The sequence below is a fragment of the Mus caroli genome, chromosome 6, assembly GCF_900094665.2.
Source record: "Mus caroli chromosome 6, CAROLI_EIJ_v1.1, whole genome shotgun sequence".
Classification (NCBI taxonomy): domain Eukaryota; kingdom Metazoa; phylum Chordata; class Mammalia; order Rodentia; family Muridae; genus Mus; species Mus caroli.
Genome location: NC_034575.1, coordinates 64802482 through 64812174, shown reverse-complemented (window position 1 = coordinate 64812174; position 9693 = coordinate 64802482).

The following is a 9693-nucleotide window of genomic DNA, read 5'->3' as shown; positions in this document are numbered from 1 at the left end:
TTGGGCCATTGTCTACATGACTACTGACCATGTTTCTCTTGTGGGGGCTGTCGGGCGGTAACTTAGGCAGGGGCCAGAGTTCCAGGAGCATGAGGGAATGCCTACTGTGTCATGTAGGTGAATTATGACCTCCAGGTTCAGACCTCAGCTCTACTGGAGACCAGCCTGCAATTCCCCAGATTGGATTTCTCAGGGAATGCTGCTAGAGTGTGGTGCCTCAGAAGGCTGAAGTCCAGATCTGATACCAAAAGACTATTACTATTCACCAAGTATCTCAAAGTTGCTAACAATCTTTAGACATAGGGTATCTAAAAGAGGTCACCTGATATTCTCAAAGGGAAATACAGTCTGCCTTCCTTACTGTTGTCTAAGCCAATTATAAATATCTGTGTTCTCTCCCGATCCTACTCAGTTTTGGTGTTATCTCCCTCCACAGAAAGATGTCTTGATCTAAAAGCTCTGTCACATTCCCATGAGACAGGGTCTTTCACTGTAAACAGAGCTGGAATGGCACTCCAGGATTCCCACCAATCTTTTCCCTCTCTCATAGCACCAGAATTATATGGATTCACAGGTATTTTGGTTTTTGTTTGTTTATTTATTTATTTAATATTATTATTATTATTACTTTTATTTTTTACAGTCTAGTTTTCCCCCTTCCAATTCTGACCTCCCACAGTTCCTCATCCCATTCTTCCTCCCTTCTGTTTCCAAAAGGATGTCCACACCCACTGCTATACCTCCCCTCCCCACTCCCTGAGGCTTCAAGTCTCTAAAGGCTTAGACTCTTCTCCCACTGATACCAGACCAAGCAGTCCTTTGCTGTATATGTGGGCCTCAAACCAATTCATAGATGCTGCGTGGTCGGTTGCTCAGTGTCTCAGAGATCTCAGGGGTTCAGGTTAGTTGAGTTTGCTGTCTGTCCTATAAGGTCACCCTCCTCCTCAACTTCTTCCAGTATTTCCCCAATTCAAACACAGGGTTATTCAACTTCAGTCCAATGGTTGGGTCAAAGTATCTGCATCTGTCTCAGTCACTAGCTTATTTTGCTTCTCAGAGGACAGCCATGCTAGGTTCCTGTCTGTATGCACACCAAAACATTAGGGTCAGACCTTGGAGGCTCCCCTTAGGAATCTCAAGTTGAGCCAGTTACTGGACCTCCTTAACCTCAGTATTTTGTCCATTTTGGTCCCTGAAGTTCTTTTAGACAGGGATAATTCTCTGTCAGAATATTTGACTGTGGAATGGCACTCCATCCCTCCACTTGATGCCCTGTCTTTCTACTGGAGGTGGACCACTGTTGGGCATTTCATCTAAGATCCGTCCCTTTGAGTCTTGAGAGTCTCTTTACCTCCCAGGTGTCTGTTACTTCCTAGAGGGTCTTCTCACCTCCCATACTGTGAGCTTGCATTTTTTTTCATTCATTCTGCTGGCCCTCAAGACTTCAATTTTTCCCCCTTCCCATACCTGATCAAGTTCCCCTTTTCCATCCTCCTCTTCCCTCCTATCCAGATCCCTCCCTCCAATTGCATACTGTAATTGATTTCTTCTCCCTCCCAAGTGGGAATGGAAACATCCTTCCTTGTTTAACTTCTTGTGTTCTATAAATTGTATATGGAGGATTCTGTATTTTTGGCTAATATCCACTTATTAGTGAGTTCATATCATGCATGTCCTTTATGGTCTGAGTTACCTCAATCAGCATATTTTCTAGTTCCATCCATTTGCCTGCAAAACTCATGATGTCCTTGTTTTGCTTCTCAGAGTATTTGGGTGGTATTTCATTGGGTAAATGAACCAAATTTTCTGTTTCCATTGTTCCATTGTGGGACATTTAAGTTGTTTCCAACTTCTGGCTAACATAGATAAGGCCACCCTGAACATAGTGGAACATGAGTCCCTATGATATGGTGGGGCATCTTTTGGTTATATGCCCAAAACAGGTATATCTGGGTCTTCACATAGATCTATTTCCAATTTTCTGAAGAACCTCTAGATTGATTTCCAGAGTGGTTATACAAGTTTGCATTCCCACCATCCATGGAGGAGTATTCCTCTTTTTCTACACCCTTACCAACATGCACTGTCACCTTGGTTTTTGATATTAACCAATCTAATTGGTGTAAGGTGAAATTCCAGGGTCCTTTTGGTTTACATTTTGCTGATGACAAAGGACTTTGAAATTTTAAGTGATTCTGGCCATTTGAAATTCCTTTGTTGTGAATTCTGTGTTTAGCAATATAACCAATTTTTTGATTGGGTTGTTTTCTGGAGGTCAACTACTTCCTTGTTTTATATATTTTGAACATTAGGCCTCTATGCTATGTGGAGTTGGTGAAGGTTTTTTTCCCCATTCTTTAGGTTGTCAATTTCTCCTATTGACTATGTCTTCTGCCTTACAGAAACTCTTCATTTTCATGGGTTCCATTTACCAATTCATGATCTCAGAGCCTGAGCCATTGGATTTTGTTCAGGAAATGTCCCCCTGTGCCAATGAGTTTCATGATATTTCCACTTTCTCTTCTATGAGATTCAGTTTTTTTTTTCCTTTTTTTTTTTTTTTNTTGTTTTTTTTTTATATATATTTTTATTGCATAATTTCCTCAATTACATTTCCAATACTATCCCAAAAGTCCCCCATAGCGCCCCCCACTTCCCTACCCACCCATTCCCATTCTTTTGGCCCTGGCATTCCCCTATATTGGGGCATATAAAGTTTGCAAGTCCAATGGGCCTCTCTTTCCATTGATGGCCGACTAGGCCATCTTTCAATACATAAGCAGCTAGAGACAAGAGCTCCAGGGTTCCGGTTAGTACATCATGTTGTTCCAACAATAGGGTTGCAGATCCCTTTAGCTCCTTGGGTACTTTCTCTAGCTTCTCCATTGGGAGCCCTGTGATACATCCAATAGCTGACTGTGAACATCCACTCCTGTGTTTGCTAGGCCCCGGCATCGTCTCACAAGAGACAGCTATATTTGGGTCCTTTGAGCAAGATCTTGCTAGTGTATGCAATGGTGTCAGCGTTTAGAAGCTGATTATCTGCTTGTGGACGTTGTACATCGTGGTGCGGAGCCTAGTGCGCACCACGATGTACAACGTCCACAAGCAGAATTGGATTGGAGCAGAAGCTGTGTTCCACTCACCAGCAGTCCCAAAATCCTGCGGAGGGGGTCGTGGGTAGCTGGCGGGTGTCAGGCAACCCTGCACTCCCGCTACCTCGGCGCTGATCCGGCCGGATGTGGCCTGTGGCCCCGAGATTCAGTTTTATTCTAGTTTTATGTTGAGGTCCCTGATCCACCTGAGCTTTATGCAAGGTGACAAATATGAATATATTTTAATTTTTTGTTTTTACATACTGACTGCCAGTTAGACCTCAACCATTTACTGAAGATGTATTCATTTTCCATTGTATATTTTGGATTCTTTGTAAAAGACTAATTGTCAATAGGCATGTGGTTTTATTTCTGGGTCTTCAGTTGTGTTCCAATGATCAATGTGTCTGTCTCTGTACCAGTCCCATGCAGTTTTTATCACTATTGCTCTGTAGTACAGTTTGAGGGCAGGGGTAATGATTCCCCCTGGTGTTCTTTTATCTTTAAGTATTGTTTTCACTATCCTAGGTTTTTTGTTTTTCCACATGAAATTGAGAATTTCTTTTTCCATGACCGTGAAGAACTTTGATAGAATTTGTTGGGAATTACCTTGAATCTGTAGATTGATTGTAGTGGTAGAATGGCCATTTTTACTATGTTAATTCTTCCTATCCATGAGCATGGGGGATATTTCCGTTTTCTGGGGTCTTCTTCATTTGTTTTTATTGAAAGACTTGAAGTTCTTTTCATACAGACTTTTCACTTGTTTGGTTAGAGTTATACCATGATATTTTATTTTGTTTATGACTATTGTGAAGAGTGTTGCCCTATTTTCTTTCTCAACCTATTTATCATTTGTATAAAAGAAAGCTACTGTATTGTTTGAGTTAATTTTATATCCAGCCTCCTTGCTGATGTTTTTCAGCTACAGAAATTCTCTGGTAGAACTTTTGGGAATGTTTATGAACACTATCATATTGTCTGCAAATAGTGATACCTTGACTTCTTCTTTCCTAATTTGTATCCCCTTGATCTCTGTTTTGTTGTCTTATTGACCTAGCTCTAACTTAGAGTGCTATATTGAATAGATAAGGAGAGAATGGCCAGTCTTTTCTTGTTCTTAATTTTAGTGTGATTACTTCAAGTATCAGTCCATTTAATTTCTTATTGGCAGTTGATTTCCTGTATATTGCTTTAACTGTGCTTGAATTGCTGATCTCTGTAATACTTTTAACGTGATGGATGTTGTATTTTATCAAATGCTTTTTCAGAATCTAATGTGATGATCATGTGAGTTTGAATTTGTTTGTATAGTGGATTTTGTTAATGAATTTTCATATATTGACCCAAGATTGCAATCCTGAGATAAAACTTACTTGATCTTGGTGAACAATAATTTTGATATGTTCTTGGATTCTCTTTGCTAGAATTGTTTTGCGTATTTTTGCATTGATATTCCTAAGTGAATTAGTCTGAAGTACTTTTATTTTCTTTGGTCTTTCTGTGGTGTAGGTATCAGAGTAATTGTGGCTTCATAGAATGAATTAGGTAGTGGTTTTTCTGTTTCTATTTTATGAAAGGTTTTGAGCAGTGTTGGTATGACTTCTTTAAAGATTTGGTAGAATTTTGTGCTGAAGCCATTTGTCTGGATTTTTTTGGATTGGGAAGCTTCTGATGACTTCTACTATTTCTTTAGGAGATACAGGATGTTTAGATAATTTACCTGCTCTTGGTTTATCTTTGGTATATGATAATTTGCTTTAAAAAATCATCCACTTCATCTTGATTTTCTAGACAATTGATTATGGATTTTTAGTAGGATTTGATTTTTTTATTTCCTCATTTTCTGCTGTTTAATATGCCCTTTTCATTTCTGATTTTGTTAATTTGTATACTATGTCTGTCTCCTTTAGTTTGTTTGGCTAAGGGTTTATCTGTTTTGTTTATTTTGGTTTTGGTGATTCTTTATATTGTTCTTTTTGTTTCTAATTGTATGATTTCGTCCCTGAGTTTGACTATTTTCTGCAGACTTCTCCTCTTGGTTGTGTTTCTCTCTTTTTCTTCTAGGGATTTTAGATGTGGTGTTGTTATGGTAGGATCTCTCCAATGTATTATGGGGGCACTTAATGCTATGAATTTTCCTCTTAGCACTGCTTTTATTATGTTCCATAAGTATGGATATGCTGTGTCATCATTTTCGTTGAATTTCAGGAAGTCTTTAATTTCTTTCTTTATTTTTTTCCTAACCAAGTTATCATCAAGGAGAAAGTGGTACAGCTTCCACGGGTATGTAGATTTTCTGTTGTTTTCCTTGTTATTGAAGTCTAGCCTTTGTCTGTGGTGATCTGATGGGGAGCTTGGTATTATTTCAATCTTCTTGTTATTTCTGCCTGTTCTGTGACTGATTATATGGTCAGTTTTGGAGAAGGTACCATGAGGCTATGAGAAGAAGATATACTCTTTTCTTTTAGGGTGAAATGTTCTGTAGATATCTCTTAAGTCCACATTATTCAAACCTCTATTAGTTTCACTGTGTCTCTGTTTAGTTTTTGTTTCAATAAACTGTTGCTTGGTGAGAGTGGAGTGTTGAAACTCCCACTATTATTGTGTGGGGTTCAATGTATGTTTTGAAGATTAGTAAAGTTCTTTTATGAGTGTGGGTAACCTTGCACTTGAGGCATAAATGTTCATAATTGAGACTTTTTCTTGGTGGATTTTTTTCTTTCATGTATATCAAGTATCCTTCCCCTTCTTGCTTGATAAATTTTGGTTGAAAGTCTATTTTATTGACTATTAAAATGGCTACTTCAGCTTGTTTCTTGGGACATCTTGGTTGTAAGACTTTTATTTTCAGCCTTTTACTTTGAGGTACTGGTTGTCTTTGTCATTGAGGTGTGCTTCTTGTATGTAGCAAAATGCTGGATTCTGCTTGGATTTCCAGTGTATTTGCTTATGGATTTTATTGGGGAATTAACTCTGTTGATATTGAGACATATTAAATACAGATGATTTTTCATTCCTTTTATAGTTGTTGTTGTAGGTGGCATTATTTGTATATGTATTTGTATATTATTTGTATATTTTGGTTTTGTTGGGAGATAATGAATTCCTTGCTTTTTCTTTAGTGTAAGTACCCTCCTTGTTTGGAGTTTTGCTTATAGAATCCTCTGTAGGGGTATAATAGTGGGTATATATTGTTTAGATTTGGTATTGTCCTGGAATATTTTGGTTTCATCATCTATTTTGGTTGAGCATTTTGCAGGTTATAGTAGCCTAGGCTGAATTTTGTTTTCTCTTAGGGTCTACATGACCTCTGTCCAGGCTTTTCTGGCTTTTAGAATCTCTGTTGATAAGTCCAGTGTAATTACGATATGTCTGCCTTTATATGTTACTGAGCCTTTTTCCCTTCCAGCTTTTAATATTCTTTCTTCCCTCTGTGCATTTACTGTTTTGATTATTATGTGACAACAGGATTTTATTTTCTGGTCCAATCTCTTTGGTGTTCTAGAGGCTTATTGTACATTTATGTCCATCTATTTTTTTTTTTAGGTTGCAGAAATTTTCTTCTATGATTTTGTTGAAGAAGTTTTCTGGTCCTTTGAGCTGAGAATCTTTGTTGCCTTCCATTCCTATTATTCTCAGGTTTGGTCTTTTTATTGTGTTCTGGATTTCCTGGATGTTTTTGGTTAAAAGTTTTTTGATTTATTTTATTTTATTTTATTTTATTCTATTCTATTTTATTTTATTTGACTGTTGTGTCAATATCTTCAAACTGGGTCTTGGGGTAGAACTATTCTAAATTTTCTGAGAAATGAACAAATTGTTTTCCTGAGTGGTTGTGCAGGTTTAAATTCCCACCAGCAATAGAGGAGTGTTCCCATTGCATCATACCTTTTCTAGCATATGTTGTCCCTTTCAGTTTTTTGTTTGTTTGTTTGTTTTGTTTTGTCTTTTGTTTGTTTGCTTTATCTCACCAATTCTGATGGTTATAAGTTAGAATCACAGATTCATTTTGATTTGCATTTCCCAGATGATTAAGCATGTTGAAAATTTCTTTCTGTGCTTCTCTGCCATTCAAGATTCCACAGTTGAGAATTCTTTGTTTAGCTCTGTACCATATTTTTAATAGGGTTTTTGGTTCTCTGGAGTCTAACTTCTTCATTTCTTTGTATATATTAGATATTAGCCTTCTATGGCATGTAGGACTGGTAAAGATCTTTTCCTAATCTGTTGGTTGCCGTTTTGTCCAATTAACAGTGTCCTCTGCCTTACAGAAGATTGGCAATTTTATGAGGTCCCACTTGTCTGTTGTTGATCTTAGAGCATAAGCCATTAGTGTTCTATTCAGGACATTTCCCCCTGTGTCCAAGTGTTAGATTGAATGCTATCTGATAATCATCCTCTCAAAACTGTTCTCAAATTAAAAAGCCTGGGTCATCTAGGAAACTTTGTAATTTTTCAATCCCATCAGAAATCCCAAAATGGCTGATATTAACTGAAAATATATAGGAAGCCTAAAACAGCTTTCAAAACTTAGCCAATCCATAGAGATCGCTGTTCACCTGGACTATCCCATACTTCAACACGTTGAAGCATCAGTGTTCAGGCTACTGGCCAGGGTCATCTGACAGAGTTAGAGAAACAGGAATATTAAGCTCTAGCCTACTCTGCCTCTGCAGAATCAAGCTGTCCTAACCTGACATTGTGTCTTTCTTTGGACAGTACTATGTCTGTAGATGAAATGAGGCAATTCTTGCCTAGTGGTTGTTTCGCCACAAGTGGAGTAACTCAAAGATGCTCAGTTTCTTGTTTGAATCCAAGACAGGGAAAATTGTCAGGAGCAAACTGGTCTCAACACCAAGTGAATAAATAACATTAAACATCACATTCTGTGGACTTCTGATGTTTTTGAAAACCACCAATCTATGTGAAATAATCTAGACTGCTTTCTGTTAACTACTTTCAGCCATTTCTAATTAAAATAACTGAAAACACACTAACAATAAACTCAGAGCCACGAATTTCCTATTTGGCCCGTTGCTCACAGGGTTAAACATCTCAGATCTGTTTACAATAACAGTAGTAGAAGGACTTGGTCTAAGCCCTGTACTTCAAAATTTTATTGTCAAAGACAACCTATATTAACCACATCCAGCCCCAAAGCTTAGGGAACTGGGATAACAACTTTTCTTTCATAACTTCTTCAAGTTGAATATGGGCGTTGAGATACATTTAAAGGGACGGAGAAGGGTAAGAAAATAGGGGAGTTGGTTGGCCTTAAGAAGGCCCCACCAATGTATTCATCTCTGATGTCTGTGTCCTGATTGGATCTGGATGAAAAACCAAGACATCAGGGGTTCAGGCAGGTCAGTTCAGCAAGTCTGCTGATGAAATTCACCAAGGCTGTATATTCAGTAATATATCCTTCATTGGGTAACCAGGAAAACATGTAGCTTGCCCTCTGTCCCATAGGAAGAATAAAACAACCACAATACTGTCTTATGTGTGTCATTAAGTCTTCACCATGTATCTTCAAAGAAGAAACCACTGTCACGAAAATATCTTACTGTCATGTGCTGTATATAAAGCTCAGGCAAATATAACACTGAGTGGAGAAATATTGGGCACTTATGTGGCAGATTACAGAAAAGACAAAAATGTCTATTTTTGCCATTTTGTTCTAAAACAGCCCAGATACAAGAAATGCAGTAAGAAATGAGCAATGAAATGAATGAAAAAAAAAAGTTTGCTAATGACAATAGTATACAAATTCATAAATCAAGGAAGCTCAACATAAATATTTGAAATTAATTACAGTAGAATCTCTATATACATTGAGGATAGAAGAATAGCTCTGTATCTTAAAAGGCATACAAGTAAATAAAGGATATATCTGTGTTGATACTGTAAACTGCTTTTTGTTTTTAATAAAAACGAATGTATGTATTGTTTGCTTGTCCCTAACAACATTATGTACATGGACCGTCAAAGGACAGAAGACAGTGCTGGGTCCACTGAAAATGAAATTAAAACAGCTGTGGGATGGTTAAGAGCACTGACTGCTGGTAGAGGACCTGAGTTCAATTCTCAGCATTTATATGATGACTCACAACCATCTGTAATGGTATTAGATTCCCTCTTCTAGTATATGAGTGTGTGTGTGTGTGTGTGTGTGTGTGTGTCTGTGTAAACACAGAACTCCTACATACAAAACACATAAATAAATAAATAAATAAATAAATAAATAAATAAATAAATACTTAATTAAGAGAAACAGTTGTTGTTTACCTTATGGGTGCTGAGAATCAAACCCAAGTCACTTTCAGGATAAACAAATGCTCTTAACCACTGGGTTTTTCTCCAGATCCATAAATGAGATTTAAATGGATATCAACGACAATTTGCTAATAAAATCAATATGATGCATATAATATCCATGAAAGAGTTTTGAAGGTTGGTAAACTCTGTCTAGAGTTTGTGTAGATAGTCAAAGGACAGCATAATGAGGAAAACTGGAACCCTAAAAATGTGGATTATGTCTTCTAACTTTATTCTTCTCCTTTGTATAAAATTAGAGTGATCAAGACTGTGGTGTACT